We start from the raw sequence: 16,653 nt of genomic DNA on the forward strand, positions 1-16,653 counted from the left end.
AAACTATTCCCGACCGGTAACTTTCCTGCCCCGCCTCCGCTTTCGCCCCCAAAAAGAGAAAAGCCTAAAATCCAACCCATTACATCTCTAATTTTATCCAGTTCAGACGAAAGGTCATCAACTTGAGAAGTTAACTTTGTTTCTCTCTCCACAGATGCTGCCTGACCTGCTGAGTATTTCCAGCATTTTTTATTTTTACTTCCGATTTACAGCATCTGCTATAGTTTGCTTTTGCATCATCTGTGACTGAATGGGCGCCATATCAACCACAACAACAACAACTTTTATTTATATTGTGAGGGGGTGGTGGGTCTGTCAGCTTGCCTTCCTGATCCAGAGCAGTTGCGAGTCGCTCCCACTCCCTGGTTCTCGAGCCTGGATTTATTAATCAGGGTGTGATAAAGTGCAGCAGAGAACTGTTTCGTACAAAGAAGATATGGATTTTATTCAAAAAGAATGAATACACCTTTTATTAAAAACTGAGAAAACTTATCACTTTAAATGAGAGAAAACATATCACTTTAATGGGGAATCCTTTACTCAAACACAAGAGAATACACAGCAGTACAACACCTCCCACCTCCCAATTCCCCTATCTAACTAGGTTAGGCTCTGGGGCTTCAGGGACTATGCTCACCAATTCTTTCCTGACAGTCGGTAATGGGTCGCGGTTTCGGGGTTCATTGAATTTAGTCGATTCTGCTAGCCGTACCCCAAATGTAGGAGAGGACTTCTTGTTGCGTGTTCCTCAGTTGGGTGGTGTCCGCTGATGCGGTAGGGCGCGTATTGAATTTAGGGGGTAAGTACCCACTTTCTTCCTTCAGCAGTAGGCTTTAAAGTTCTTTTAGGTAATGTTTTACCCGTTGGTAGCTCAGGGATAGCTTGTAGAGTGGAAACAGCTTGCGAATCTTCGGGTTTTCGTCGAGTTGACTTCAGTTTTGAAATCGTTGGTGGTGGTGGCTCAATATTCCCAATTTGGTTGCTGGTAATATCTCGGTGGTTGTTTCATGAGCCTCTTGCTGCTGCAGTGTGCTTGGTGTCCTGGTCGCTGGTGATACTCTCTTGGTTGATGTTCTGAAGAACCAGGTTAACGAAGCTGGTGTGCTGATCTTGAAGTCTGCCAGGTCTGAAGCATACAAAGCTGGTGTAGAAGCAAAGTGCAGTCCTGACTGTAAAAACAGGCCTCAATTATACCCGTAGAGGCTTCCTTATCTGCCTGCCAAATCAACCTTGGTCCTTTGTTTAAGCTTTAGCGGGCTTGTTGAGTTTTGGTGGGCTCGTTACTGGTAACTGGATTGAAAATGTGTTAATTGCTGGAATTATTTGTGGGTTTCGAGTCGCAATTGTTAAAGTTAGTTTCTGGTGTCGAGCTGCCTGCCTGGGTCCCAGCTTTCTATGCAGGCAGAAAGGTGATTAGCATTATGCATGTGTTGGATGGTTTTTTGTGCTTGGATTGAAACTGTACTTCCTTGGATCGATTGTTAAAATGTAAATGTCTTCTAGAGGCAGGTTTCAAAAGCAAACAGTTCCCAGACAATTTGATGAACTCAAATGTCCCCAGACAGCTTGATTAGCTCCAATATCAAAACTGGCCTTTTAGAGGTTGAATCCACCCCTTTTCTTGCAGCCCTTTTCTCACAGACCCAATATTCACCTTTTAAAAATCCCAAACTTGGTTAAAACTCATAGATATCTTCCATAACATTTTAGGATCCCAAACTTTCTGTTTAATAGTCTCAAATCGAATTTTCTTTTCAATGTGTCCAAACACTGGGGGGTTTCCACGAATTTTGGAATCTTGCAATATATCGCATTTAACATAGTAAATCGTCCCAGGGCGCTTCAGAGCAGTGTTATAAGACAAAACAGATAAATTTGACATCGAGCCACATAAGATAAAGTTATGGCAGTTAAAGTGGCAGGTTTTACAGGGCATCTTAAAGGAGGAAAGAGAGGTAGAGAGGCGGAGAGGTTTAGGGAGGGTGTTCCAGAGCTTAGGGCCCAGGCAGCTGCAGGCTGATGATTGAGCAGTTATAATTAGGGATGCTTAAGAGGGCAGAATTTGAGGAGCACAGACATCTCGGGGGGTTGTGAGGCTGAAAGAGAATACAGAGATAGGGAAGGGCGAAGCCATGGAGGGATTTTTAAACAAGGATGAGAACTTTGAAATTGAGGCGTTGCTTAACCAGGAAGCCAATGTAGGTCAGCGAGTACAGGGGTGATGGTGATTGGGACTTGGTGTGAGTTAGGACACGGGCTGCCAAGTTTTGGATGACCTCATGTTTATGTAGGGTAGAATGTGGGAGGCTGGCCAGGAGTGCATATCATTTTTTTTTAAAGTTGCTTAAAATTGTAATTTTTTAAGCTTGTCATTTTGATTTGGCAGTGAAAATCAGCAACTTGTGTTGACACTTTTGACAAGTTTTCTACAAATTTATATTATTGTTTCTCAGTTATTGTGGCTCAGTGGGCAGCACTTTCGCCTCTGAGTCAGAAGGTTGTGGGTTCAGGTCCCATCCCAGGGACTTGAGCACAGAAAATGTAGGCTGACACGCTAGTGCAATGGTGAGGGAGGTGCCGTCTTTTGGATGAGATGCTAAACCAAGGCCCTGTCTGCTGTCTCAAGTGGATGTAAAAGATCCTGTAAGAGAAATTTGGCATTAGGGGTACCAGCGGGACAAGGGTTAAAGTGCTGGTTCCTGCAATGGCCCATAAGGAGGTAAAAGGCCCCTCGTTGGCCTTGTACCAAGGCTCCAGAAGTTATCAATTCAATAATGTTCCGACAGGATACGATGTGAGAACCTAAACAGACATTGATAAGACCTTGCGAAGAAGCTCGAGGTGACTCACAGGCACCAAGGAAATGTATAACAAATTCCGACCTAATGAAGTCATTCTAGTCACGGCCTAAAGCGGTCACGAGGGTCTTGGCCTGTCAATCCAAAGTAGCACTAATAAGGTAGTCCAATTAGAGAAGAAGCACTGATAAGGTAGTTCAATTAGAAATCTAGGGAGGTCTTGTCCGGGAACAGAGGGGTTTTGAAATGTATAAGAGTTGTATGATTGTGCTGTTCGGAGAGCATCTTCACTCACAGGCTACTGTGATAAGAGGTGTTCCCGGACGTTCGTAATAAAGATCGTTATACTTTGCCATCCGTCTCTGTCTGCTAACTTCGAGAATTGCTACGTGGGCTGGGGCAAGCGTTGACCCTCTATATCAGTGGGCCCGCTCGCAGGAGTGGAAGCCTTCCATCTCCTCCTTACAGATCCCATGGCACTATTTCGAAGAAAAGCAGGGGAGTTATCCCCAGTGTCCTGGCCAATATTTATCCCTCAATCAACATAACAGATTATCTGGTCATTATCACATTGCTGTTTGTGGAAACTTGCTTGTGCAAATTGGCTGCCATGTTTCCTATATTACAACAGTGACTACAATTCAAAAGTGCTTCATTGGCTGTAAAGCAATTTGAGATGTCCAGTGGTCATGAAAGGTGCAATATAAATGCGAGTCTTTCTTTCTTTATTGGAGTTTCCAGCTTTCTAAGTCGGATAGCCTATAATTAGGATTGGCAAAAACTAGTTGAGAAAGCTGTTATTCCATGAAAATTGGTTGAGAAAATGTTTAAATTATCAATCAGACTGAGCCTGTTAAGTTTCATGTAATTGAGTCCATTTAGTCCATGGTTTCTGTGCTTGGGAAAATTTGATAGCTGGCTTGTTTTTAAAGTATCTTAACAGCTATATTAATCTGTGTTCTGTTCAGGATTTTTAGTAGCAAGCTTATTTCATAGAATCATAGAATCATAGAAATTTATATGAACGTAAGAAATAGGAACAGGAATAGGCTATACGGCGCCTCGAGCCTGCTCCGCCATTTTATACGATCTTGGCTGACCGATCATGGACTCGGGTCCACTTCCCTGCCCGCTCCCCATAACCCCTTATTCCTTTATCGGTTAAGGAACTGTCTACCTCTGCCTTAAATGTATTCAATGTCCCAGCTACCACAGCTCTCTGAGGCATCGAATTCCACAGATTTACAACCCTCTGAGAAAATAAATTTCTCCTCGTCTCAGTTTTAAATGGGTGGCCCCTTATTCTAAGATTATGCCTCTTAGTTCTAGTCTCCCCCAACAGTGGAAACATTTTCTCTGCATTCACCTTGTCAAGCCCCCTCATAATCTTGTACGTTTCGATAAGATCACCTCTCAATCTTCAGAATTCCAATGAGCAGAGGCCCAACCTACTCAACCTTTCCTCATAGGGCAACCCCCTCATCTCTGGAATCAACCTAATGAACCTTCTCTGAACTGCCTCCACAGCAAGTATATCCTTTCGTAAATATGGAAAACAAAACTGCACACAGTATTCCAGGTGTGGTCTCACCAATAACCTGTATAACTGTAGCAAGACTTCCCTGCTTTTATACTCCATCCCCTTCGCAATAAAGGCCAAGATTCCATTGGCCTTCCTGATCACTTGCTCTTCCTGCATACTAACCTTTTGTGTTTCATGCACAAGTACCCCCAGGTCCCGCTGTACTGCAGCACGTTGCAATCTTTCTCCATTTAAATAATAACTTGCTCTTTATTTTTTTTTCTGCCAAAGTGCATGACCTCACACCTTCTAACATTATACTCCATCTGCCAAATTTTTGCCCACTCACTTAGCCTGTCTATGTCATTTTGCAGATTTTCTGTGTCCTCCTAACACATTGCTTTTCCTCCCATCTTTGTATCGTCATCAAACTTGGCTACTTTACACTCGGTCCCTTTTTCCAAATCGTTAATATAGATTGTAAATAGTTGGGGTCCCAGCACTGATCCCTGCGGCATACCACTAGTTACTGATTGCCAACCCGAGAATGAACCATTTATCTCAACTCTCTGTTTTCTGTTAATTAGTCAATCCTCTATCCATGCTAATATATTACCCCCAACCCCGTGAACTTTTATCTTGTGCAGTAACCTTTTATGTGGCACCTTGTCAAATGCCTTCTGGAAGTCCAAATACACCCATCAACTGGTTCCCCTTTATCCACCCTGTTTGTTACATCCTCAAAGAATTTCAGCAAATTTGTCAAACATGACTTCCCTTCATAAATCCATGCTGACTCTGCCTGACCAAATTTTGCTTTTCCAAATATCCTGCTACTGCTTCTTTAATAATGGACTCCAACATTTTGTCAACCACAGATGTTAGGCTAACTGGTCTATAGTTTCCTACTTTTTGTCTGCCTCCTTTTTTAAATAGGGGCATTACATTTGCAGTTTTCTAATCTGCTGGGACCTCCCCAGAATCCATGAAGTTTTGGTAAATTACAACCAATGCATCCACAATCCCTGCCGCTACTTCTCTTAAGACCCTCGGATGCAAGCCATCACGTCCGGCGAATTTATCGGTCTTTAATTCCCTTATCTTACTGAGTACCATCTCCTTAGTGATTATGATTGTGTTAAGTTCCTCGCATCCCCCCAGCCCCCGCCCTCCCCCTATAGCCCCTTGACTTTCCACTGTTGGGATATTGTTAGTGTCCTCTACTGTAAAGACTGATACAAAATATTTATCCAGAGTTTCTGCCATCTCCATATTCCCCATTACCAATTCCCTGGTCTCGTCCTCTAAGGGATCAACATTTACTTTAGCCCTCTTTTCCTTTTTATATACCTATAGAAACTCTTGCTATCTGTTTTTATATTTTGTGCTAGTTTACTTTCATAGTCTATCTTCCCTTTCTTAATAATTTTTTTAGTCATTCTTTGCTGGCTTTTAAAAGCATCCCAATCTTCTGTCCTCGCACTAGTTTTGGTCACATTGTATGCCCTTGTTTTTAATTGGATACTGTCCTTTATTTCTTTAGTTAGCCATGGGTGGCTATCTTTTGTCTTACACCCTTTCCTCCTCACTAGAATATATTTTTCTTGAGAGTTGTGAAATATCTCCTTAAATGTACACCACTGTTCATCAACCATCCTACCCTTTAATCTATTTTCCCATTCTGCTTTAGCCAACTCTGCCCTCATACCTTCATAGTCTCCTTTGTTTAAGCTTAGTATGCTGGTTAGAGATCCAACTTTCTAACTCTCCATCTGAATTTGAAATTCAATCATGCTATGAACACTCATTCCGAGGGGATCCTTAAATAGGACACTGTTTATTAATCCTGTCTCATTACACAGGACCAGATCCAAAATAGCCTGCCCCCGGTTGGTTCCTGCTCAAGAAATCTGTCCCTTATGCACTCGATGAACTCTTCCTCAAGGCTACCCTGACTAATTTGATTTGTCCAATCAATATGGAGGGTAAAATCACCCATATTATTGCTGTTCCCTTTTTACAAGCCCCGAATATTTCCTGGTTTATGCTCCGACCAGAGTTGCTACTGTTAGGGGGCCTATAGACTACGCCCACCAGTGACTTTTTCCCCTTATTATTCCTTATCTCCACCCAAACTCTTTCAACATCCTGATCATTTGAGCCAATATCATTTCTCACTGTTGCAGTGATTCCATCCTTTATCAATAGAGCTACCCCACCTCCTTTTCCTTTCTGTCTGTCCTGCAGGATTGTCAAATACCCCTGAATATTTAATTCCCAGTTCTGGTCACCTTGCAACCACGTCTCTGTGATGGCTATCAGATCATATCCATTTGTCTCTATTTATGCCGTCAACTCATCTATTTTGTTACAAATACTACGTGCATTTAGGCAAAGGGCCTTTAAATTTGTTTTTTTACCCTTTTTTCCTACTTGTTACCTCTCTCCCTCAAACTTGCTTTCTTTATTTTTTGCTTTCTAATTCCAGCTTTACTCCACTTCCTGCTGAATCTATTTTCCAGTTCCCACCCCCTGCCAAGCTAGTTTAAACCCTCCCCAGCAGCACTAGCAACCCCCCCCACCCCGGTGAGGATATTGGTCCCGGCTCTGTTGAGGTGCAACCCGTCCGGCTTGTACGGTCACACCTCCCACAGAAGCGGCCCCAATGCCTCAGGAAACTAAAGGCATGGAAGGAGGCCATTTTGACCCATCATATCCATGCCGGCCGACCAAGAGCTATCCAGCCTAATCCCACTTTCCAGCTCTTGGTCCGTAGCCCTGTTGGTTACGGCACTTCAAATGCACATCCAAGTATTTTTTAAATGTGATGAGGCTTTCTGCCTCTACCCCCCTTTCAGCCAGTGAGTTCTAGACCCCCATCACCCTCTGATTGAGGAAATTTCCCATCAAATTTCCTCTAGACCTCCCCCCCAATTACTTTAAATCAATGCCCCCTGGTTGTTGACCCCTCTGCCAAGGGGAAAAGGTCCTTCCTATCCACTCTATCCAGGCCCTCATAATTTTATACACATCAATAAGGTCTCCCCTCAGCCTCCTCTGTTCCAAACAATAAAGACCCAGCATCTCCAATCTTTCCTCATAGCCAAAATTCTCCAGTCTAGGCAACATTCTTGTAAATCTCCTCTGCACCCTTTCCAGTGCAATAACATCTTTCCTGTAATGTGGTGACCAGAACTGCACACGGTACTCCAGTTGCGGCCTAACCAGTGTTTTATACAGTTCAAGCATAACGCCCATGCTCTTGTATGCCATGGCTCGACTAATAAAGGCAAGTATTCCACATGCCTTCTTATCTACCGGGCCTGCTACCTTCAGGGATCTGTGGACCTGCACTCCAAGATCCCTTTGTTCCTCTATATTTTTCAGTCTGGTACCATTTAATGCGTATTCCCTTGCCTTGTTAGACGTACCCAGATGCATTACTTCACACTTATCCAGATTTAATTCCATTTGCCAATGTTCGGCCTACTTGACGAGTACATTGATATCTTCCTGCAGTCCGCAGCTTTCTTCTTCATTATCGACCACACAGCCTATTTTAGTGTCAGCTGCAAACTTCTTATTCATACCCCCAACATTTAAGTCCAAGTAATTAATATATACCACATAAAGCAAGGGACCCAGCAGTGAGTCCCGCAGAACCCCACTGGATACAGCCTTCCAGTGACAAAAACACCTATCAACCATTATTCTTTGCTTCCTGCCTCTGAGCCAATTTTGGATCCAACTTGCCACTTTGCCTTGGATTCCATGGGCTTTTACTTTCATGACCAGTCAGCCATGTGGGAATTTATCAAAAGCTTTGCTAAAATCCATATACATTACATCATACGCACTGCCCTCATCAACCCTCTTGGTTACCTCCTCACAAAATGCAATCAAGTTATTCAGACACGACCTTCCCATAACAAAACCATGCTGATTGCCCTTGATTAATCCATGTCTTTTCAAATGAAGATTTATCCTCTCCCTCCGGACTTTTTCCAATAATTTTCCCACCACTGAGGTTAAGCTGACTGGCCTGTAATTACTCGCCCTATCCCTTTCTCCCTTTTTAAATAAAGGTACAACATTAGCAGTCTTCCAGTCTTCTGGCACCACACCTGTAGCCAGAGAGGACTGGAAAATGATGGTCAGAGCTTCAGCTATTTCCTCTTTTGTTTCTCTTAACAGTCTGGGATACATTTCATCTGGGCCTGGGGATTTCTCCACTTTCAAAACTGCTAAGCCCCTTAATACTTCCTCTCTCACTATGTTTATTTCTTCGAATATTTCACACTCCTCCTCCCTCATTTGAAAATTCTGCATCACCCCTCTTTTGTGAAAAAAGATGCAAAGTATTCATTAAGAATCATGCCCACGTCTTCTGTCTCCACACATAGATTTCCTTTATGGTCTCTAATAGGCCACACTCTTTCTCTAGTTATCCTCTTGCTCTTAATGTATTTATAAAACATCTTTGGATTTTCCCTGATTTAACGTAATAATTTTTATGGCTTTCCATATATAAGCAAAATATTGCCCGGAATTTACTGTCAGCAGTGAAGCAAAAATGTTTGCCGCTGGCCCCAAAGAAATCTATCTATTGAGATCTTGTCATCTCTGTGGTAAGATGTTGCCTTTTTTGACCCATAAAAGATTGCTGTGCTGTATTGTGGGGAATCCATAATGTTATCTGTTGTGATGACAACAAGTTGCCTAAGCAGCCAATCACAATGCAGAATTCTCACAAAATTTGCAAGCAGGACATGAGAAACTGTTTTTATCCCAACTTTTAAAAAATGTTGCAGATTGCAAAACGAAGAGCTGAGCTCTCACATGGGGATAAGGTAGAACCTAAAAAATCATATACAAACTTTAAAAATAATTTTTTTTTAAATATCTTAAAAATTGTAATTTCATTATAGTGAAGAAATTTAACATTCCACAAAATTAAAATTTGTTTTTCAGGGTCATAATGTTTGTTTAGCAGTCATCATCATCATCATCATAGGCAGTCCCTCGTAAATGAGGACGTCTTGCCTCCACTCTTAAAATGAGTTCTTAGGTGGCTGAACAGTCCAATATGAGAACCACAGTCTTTGTCACAGATGGGACAGATAGTTGTTGAGGGAAGGGATGGGTGGAACTGGTTTGCTGCACGTTCTTTCCACTGCGTTGTTAAAACCACACTTCCACCTACTCCAACAAGGCTTCAATTTTAATGGGGTATTTAACAGCAATATTACCATGGAAAAGTCTAAAGGTTTTTGTCAGTTTCACTGATTTCACTGATTACTGCTATGTGGGTGGGGAGAGAGGCGGGAGGGGGGGGGGGGTGGTGCACAGGGCAGCCAGTGTATGAGCAGTGAATGACTGACCGCATCTTCAGGATTTCCATGTTTAGATATGCATGTGCTACATCCTGAAGTTGCAGTCAGTTTCAAAGGAATAATAACAGCAAATGCTGAGAGTTTACTGTTATTACCTATTGTGTCTGTAAGCACTCTAGTAATGACTCCACGATGTAACATATTCCACTTGAACTGTTCTGATCTTAGTCAATTTATTGCAACTCCTGAACGAGGTTACAGTAAGGTGAGCTCCCTTTTATACCTGGTTACCTGCGGTGTGCAGGTGACCTCTAGGTCTCCACCAGTTGCACCCTCTGGTGGTACAGGCATATTGTATACAGTGTGAAGATACATTCAATGATCTTATGTAACTGTACATTGAGTGTACAGGGTATATACATAAACAACATTACCCACAGCAAATTTCAAACTCTTATATTTATCTACAGTTAACTCCATTTGCCATTTCTTAATGCATCCACTTAATTGATCTGAATCCCTTTGAAAGCTTATATTTTTATATTCAGTATGCGTATTGATACAGTACATGTAATGTTGGAAGTCATAGAATTATAGAAATATTTGGCCCATAGTGTCTATGCTGGCCGAAAAAGAGCTATCCAACCTAATCCCATTTTTCAGCTCTTGGTCCATAGCCTTGCAGGTTATGGCACTTCAAGTGCCTATCCCAGTACTTTTTAAATGCAATGAGGTTTTCTGCCTCTACCATTCTTTCAGGTGATGCGTTTCAGACCCCTACCACCCTCTGGGTGAAAGCATTTCTCCTCAACTCCCTTCTAACCCTTCTACTAATTACTTTAAATCTATGCCCCTGGTTATTGACCTTTCTGTTAGGGAAAATAGGTCCTTCCTATCCGCTCTATCTAGGCCCCTCAAAATTTTATGCACTTCAATCAAGTCTCCCCTCAACCTCCTCTGTTCCAAAGAAAACAACCCCAGCCTATCCAATCTTTCCTCATAGCTAAAATTCTCCAGTTCTGGCAACATCTTTGTAAACCCTTTGCAATCACATCTTTCCTGTAATGTGGTGACCAGAACTGCATGCAGTACTCAAGCTGTGACCTAACTTGTGTTTTATACAGTTCGAGCACAACCTCCCAGCTCTTATATTCTATGCCTCTGCTAATAAAGGCAAGCATCCCATATGCCTTCTTAACCACCTTATCTACCTGTCCAGCTACCTTCAGGGATCTATGGACATGTACTCCAAGGTCCCCCTGTTCCTCTACACTTCTTAGTAACCTACCATTTATTGTGTATTCACTTGCCTTGCTAGTCCTTCCCAAATGTATTGCCTCACACTTCTCTAGATTGAATTTCGTTTGCCATTTTTCTGCCCACTTGACCAGTCCATTGATATTTTCTTGCAGTCTACAGCCTTCTTCTTCACTATCAACCACACGGCCCATTTTTGCAACACCTTCAAACTTCTTAATCATGCCCACTACATAAAATTTAAATCATTGATATATACCACAAAAAGCAAGGACCCTAGTACTGAGCCCTACAGAGCTCTACTGGAAACAACCTTTGACCATTACCCTTTGCTTCCTGCCTCTGAGCCAATTTTGGATCCAACTTGCCACTTTCCCTTGGATCCCATGGGTTTTTACCTTTCTGACCAGCCTGCCATGTAGCACCTTGTCAAAAGCCTTGCTAAAATCCATGTAGACTACATCAAATGCACTACCCTCATCGACCCTCCTCATTATCTCCACAAAAAATTCAATCAAATTAATCAGACATGATCCTCCCTTAACAAATCCATGCTGATTGTCCTTGATTAATCATTGCTTTTCTAAATGACAATTTATACTGTCCCTCAGAATATTTTCCAATAATTTGCTCACCACCGAGGCCAAGCTGACTGGCCTGTAATTACTCAGTCTATCCCTGTCTCTCATTTCAAACAAAGGTAAAATGCTACCAATCCTCCAATCCTCTGGTACCATGCCTGTAGCCAGAGAGGATTGGTAAATGATGGTCAGAGCCTCTGCTATTTCTTTGCTTGCTTCTGTTTACAGCCAGGGATACATTTCATCCGGGCAATTTATCTACTTTCAAAGATGCTACAACCCTTAATACATCCTCTTTTACTATGTTTATCCCATCTAATATCTCATACTCTTCCATTTAACTACATTGTCTGCATGTCCCTCTCTTTTTGAAGACAGACACAAAGTATTCATTAAGAACCATACCCACGTCTTCCTTCTCCACACACAGGTTACCTTTATGGGATCTAATAACTTCTACTCTTTCCTTAGTTATCCTCTTGCTTTTTATGTATTTATGAAACATCTTTGGGTTTTCCTTGATTTTACTTGCCAATATTTTCTCATGCCCTCTCTTTATTTTCCAAATTTTCTTTTTAATTTCACCCCTGCACTTTCTATACTCTGCTTAGCTTTCTGCAGTATTTAGCTCTCAGCATCTGACATAAGCTTCCCCTTTTTGCCTTATCTTACCCTGTATGCCCCTTGACATCCAGAGGACTCTAGATTTTGGAGTCCCATCCTTTTTTTTTGTGGGAACATATTTGCTCTGAGCCCTCACTAACTCCTCCTTGAACGCTTCCCATTGCTCTGACACAGACGATTGCTTGCATAATTTTAATTGTAATACATTTTTATATTGGTAACATTTTACTTTACCAGCTTTTGGTAGATTGAAGTAATAATAGCAGAGACACACCGTGGATATAACTTGACTTATACCTTGACTTGACTATAGCTACATGCAGAGTGTCTCTGCCATTACTACTTCAATCTACCAAAAGCTGGCAAAGTAAAATGTTACCAATATAAAAACGTATTGCGTTGTGTACGTGTAAATAACTGACAAACTGAGCTGGGAGAAAAGTAACTTAACTTAACTGTGCTTTTATACAACCCAAAATGGTGTCTCAAACCGACATGAACCAGACTGAATACAGTAACTATGAATAGCTCCCGCAGGGTCCTAATGCCCGTCCAGTGAGCTGTAACAAATAAATAGAGTATGAACACAACATATTTCCCCCCTTTTTAAAACCACAGTCTATGTATAGACAAAGTCCTTGAGATAGCCAAGCCGGGCGTGTAGCTTGCGGTGTTTGCTCTAGGTTTTGGTTGGGGGTTTGAGAATGTCCAGTAGCCAGCGAAGATTCCGCCCAATCATAAGCTCAGCGGGTGTCTTCCCCATTAGCGAGTGCTTTGTCGAATGGTATGTGCGGAGAATGGTCTGAACTGCTTCGTCAAATGTTTGACCTTCAAACCCTCTTTGATGATGCGGTTAAAATGCTCAACACCTCCGTTGCTTTGAAGATTGTACCGAGCAGTAAGGCTTGATAGCATGATGAATGAGGAAATCTGCGAACTGGTCGGAGAGAAACTGTGGTCCATTTTCAGTGATTATGACATCTGGGAGGCCCCACTTCATGAACATATGCTGCAGAATAGTGACAATCATTGATGAGGTCACTGAACTTGTTATGGAGATTTCGGGCCATTTGGAATGCAGGTAATGTATTACAACAAGGAAATGCTGGTGCTGTGGCGCTGCATCAACTGGACCGAAGATATCCAACTAAAGTTTTGCCATGGTTTTTGTGGCCATGGAATGGGCTTCATTGGCGCTGGTCGGATGTTTGTGACCTTTTCGCTCAGACTGCATGCTTCACAGTGTGAGACGAACTCCTTGATGCGAGTGTCAATCCCAGGCCACTATACTGAATCGCGACATCTCTGCTTCATGCGGACCATGTCGGGGTGTCCAATGTGTGCCAATGAGAGAACGCGCTGTTGAAGTGACTTGGAAATTACTGCTCTATCACCAGGAGCTAGGCAGCCATTGTTCCAAACGGAAAATTCATCGCAATGTCTGTGGAATTTTTCAGCTCTTCCGGAATTTGCTTAGGCCACTCAGTCTGGAGGGAGTGGCACATGTGCTGGAGCGTAGCATCACGCTGTGATTCGGTTTTGAGTTTGTCGCAGGAGACAAGGTTTCTTAGTGATGATCGACGTGACATATGTGAAGTCATCTGTGAATAAGTCAGCACCAGAGTCGGCAACAGGTGTCGAGCGACTGAGCATGTCAGCTACGTGGTTGTGACTGCCACCGATGTATTGTACATCAAAGTTATAGTGATGAAGGCGATCTTACCATTGGCTGATTCGTAGTTGTCTGTGCCCAGATCCAGTTGTAGCGAGTAGTGTAGTTAACGTTTGGTGATCCATTATGGAAGGTAAATTTCCTGCCATAGAGGTAGATGTGCCAGCATTTACATATGTAGATGCAAGTGAGTGCTTCGTGTTCCCCTGTCGAGTTTTTACGTTCTGCAGACGAGAGCATGCGAGAGGCGAAGGCGACTGGGCATTCCAGGCGGTCAATCCATTGCGAGAGCACAACACCCATGGCGCTGTCTGATGCATCCGTGGTGACATACGCAGTGGCATTCGGATCAAATTGTGCGAGGAGAGGAGGGGATGTGATTTTCTCCTTAAGCGTGGTGATTGCCTGAGCCTGGGAATCTGTCCATTCCCAGGGATATCCTTGCACAGCAACTTGTGAAATGGTTCGGCAATGTACGCTTAGTGCGGGACGAACTTCAGATAGAAGTTGGAAGTGCCGAGGAATGATGAAAGTTCTTTGACGTTGGTAGCCTGCTGCATTCAATGCATGTGACTCTGTAGCACTGAAAGTTTATTTCTCCAGCAGCGAATGTACACTTATCGGCATTAAATGTAATGTTATGTGTAGCAAGTCTAGCCATAACTGAGTGGAGTCATTGGTCATGTTCTTCCATTGTCCATCCATGAACGACAATATCGTCAAGCAGATTGAGGGCTCCCTCTATGCCTTCTAGCATAGTAGTGACAATCTTCTGAAATGCACTTAGTGCAGAAGATAGTCCGTAGGGCATGCGTCGATACTGATACAGACCATCATGTGTCGTGAATGTCATGAGCGGTTTTCTGTCCTCCGCTGGGGGTATTTGCAGGTAACTGCGGCGCACATCGAGTTTCATAAAAACTGTTGAGCCGTGGAATTCTGAAGACAGTTCATCGATGGTAAGAAGAGGGTACTTGTCCGGAATGATGGCCTTGTTGACCTCTTTCAGATCGATGCATAGGCGGATCTTCCCATTTTTACATCAAGCAATAACTAAGTTCAAGATCCATGGTGAGGAGTCGATGCTCTCAATGATTCCCTGAGATGTGAGTCGCGTTAATTCTGCGGATACTTGGTCGCGAACGGCGAAGTCGCTGCGCAACCGGTTTGATGGAAGGGTCAACGCGGAGATTATGGCTGAATTTTGTTGTCACTCCAAACCCTGTGAAGATTGAGAGATATTGTTTGTCAAAGTCCACCATGTACACAGGCGTGTCGGTTGGGTCATAAAACTTTGAACCCAAGCTTGTCAAAAAGGTCAACACCCATGAGGCTTTGTCCCTTCGCGACATAAAAGGAAAAGTTCTCCAATGTTATGTCCTTGTCGTATATCGGGACAGATATGACCCCAAGTACCTCAATTTTGGAGTTGGAGTACGCATGTAGAATTGAAGTTGTGGGCTGCAGTTGTCAGTGCGTGAAATGGGTTTCGTACACAGCCTCGCTCGATATGGAGACTTTGGCTCCAAGGTCAATGCGGAGGCAGCAGGACGTGCCATCAATGTTTACCTCACAGTCCTTGAATTTTCCCAAACTGATGTGCGAAATGTCCCTAACGGTGTAAACCATACTGGGTTCATCACTATCGGGGTTGTTCACATGTCGAATATGCTGCAATGAGAGTCAGACACTAGCAAAATGATTTATTTGACCACATGCAGAGCATTTCTTCCCATGTGCAGGGCAGTTGGGACACTTTGCTGAGTATGATTTGTCCCCACAGTTAAAGCAGTGGAAGTTAAGCCTACAATCCGTAGTTGGTGGCTTATTACTAGCCCTGGGTCTCTGCTGTGATTTCTGCTTTGGACATGGGCTGCAGCTAAAGTCTGCTGCACAGGGGGAGCAGGGGATCTGATCACTTTTGAAGTGGAAAGCGCTGATTCGATTTGATTGTCCAAATTAGTTGCTTTGTCTAATGTCAATTTATCATCCTCCATTAGCAAGCATTCCCGAATGCGGGGGATCGTTGTTTTCTCAATCATTTAATCCTTGATCATTTCCTCTGTGAGTGCTCCAAAGTTACACGTAGCAGCCAGTTCAGTTAATGAAATTATGTACTGTTTGATTGATTCACCGTTCCCTTGCCCCCTTTTACAAAATTGGTATCTCTGCATCACGATACTTTTATGTAGCCCAAAATAGTTCTCTCGGGTATTTATCGCTTTGTCATAGGACTCCGTGTCTTCGATTTGGCCAAAGATGCGTTGGCCTTTGATGCCGAGGCAGTGGATAAGTATTGCACAGTGGCAAGCTGGTGTTACGTTGTCGCTGTCTAACCCACTCACCGTGATATATGTAGAAAAACTTTTTATCCATCTTGGCCATGGAAATGGAGGGTCCCCGGGTGTGGAGAGGAAAGGCGGTGGTGGGACATAGTGAGGTTAATTTGGTTCATCCTTGTCGCCAAATTTTGTTGTGTATGCTTAAATAACTAACAAACTGAGCCAGGAGAAAAGTAACGTAACTTAACTGTGCTTTTATACAACCCAAAATAGCGTCTCAAACCGGCATGAACCAGAATGAATACAGAAACGGTGAATAGCTCCCGCAGGGACCGAAAGCCTGTCCAGTGAGCTGTAACAAATAAATAGAGTATGAACGCAACATATTACAATGAAAAGTATGCAAGCAATCATTGGCAAAAAATGCTACTACCACCAATCTACTGTGAGTTTATAACAAATGAGCATGGTTTGGTGCCATAAATGATAAATGGCAGTGTATGAACGCAACAAAGCACTAAAAGCCATACAGCATTAAAAACAAGTCTACCTAATGTGGCAATCAAGGATGAATGCCAATCTGA

The sequence above is a fragment of the Pristiophorus japonicus genome, chromosome 1 (assembly GCF_044704955.1).
Source record: "Pristiophorus japonicus isolate sPriJap1 chromosome 1, sPriJap1.hap1, whole genome shotgun sequence".
In the NCBI taxonomy this organism is placed as follows: Eukaryota; Metazoa; Chordata; class Chondrichthyes; family Pristiophoridae; genus Pristiophorus; species Pristiophorus japonicus.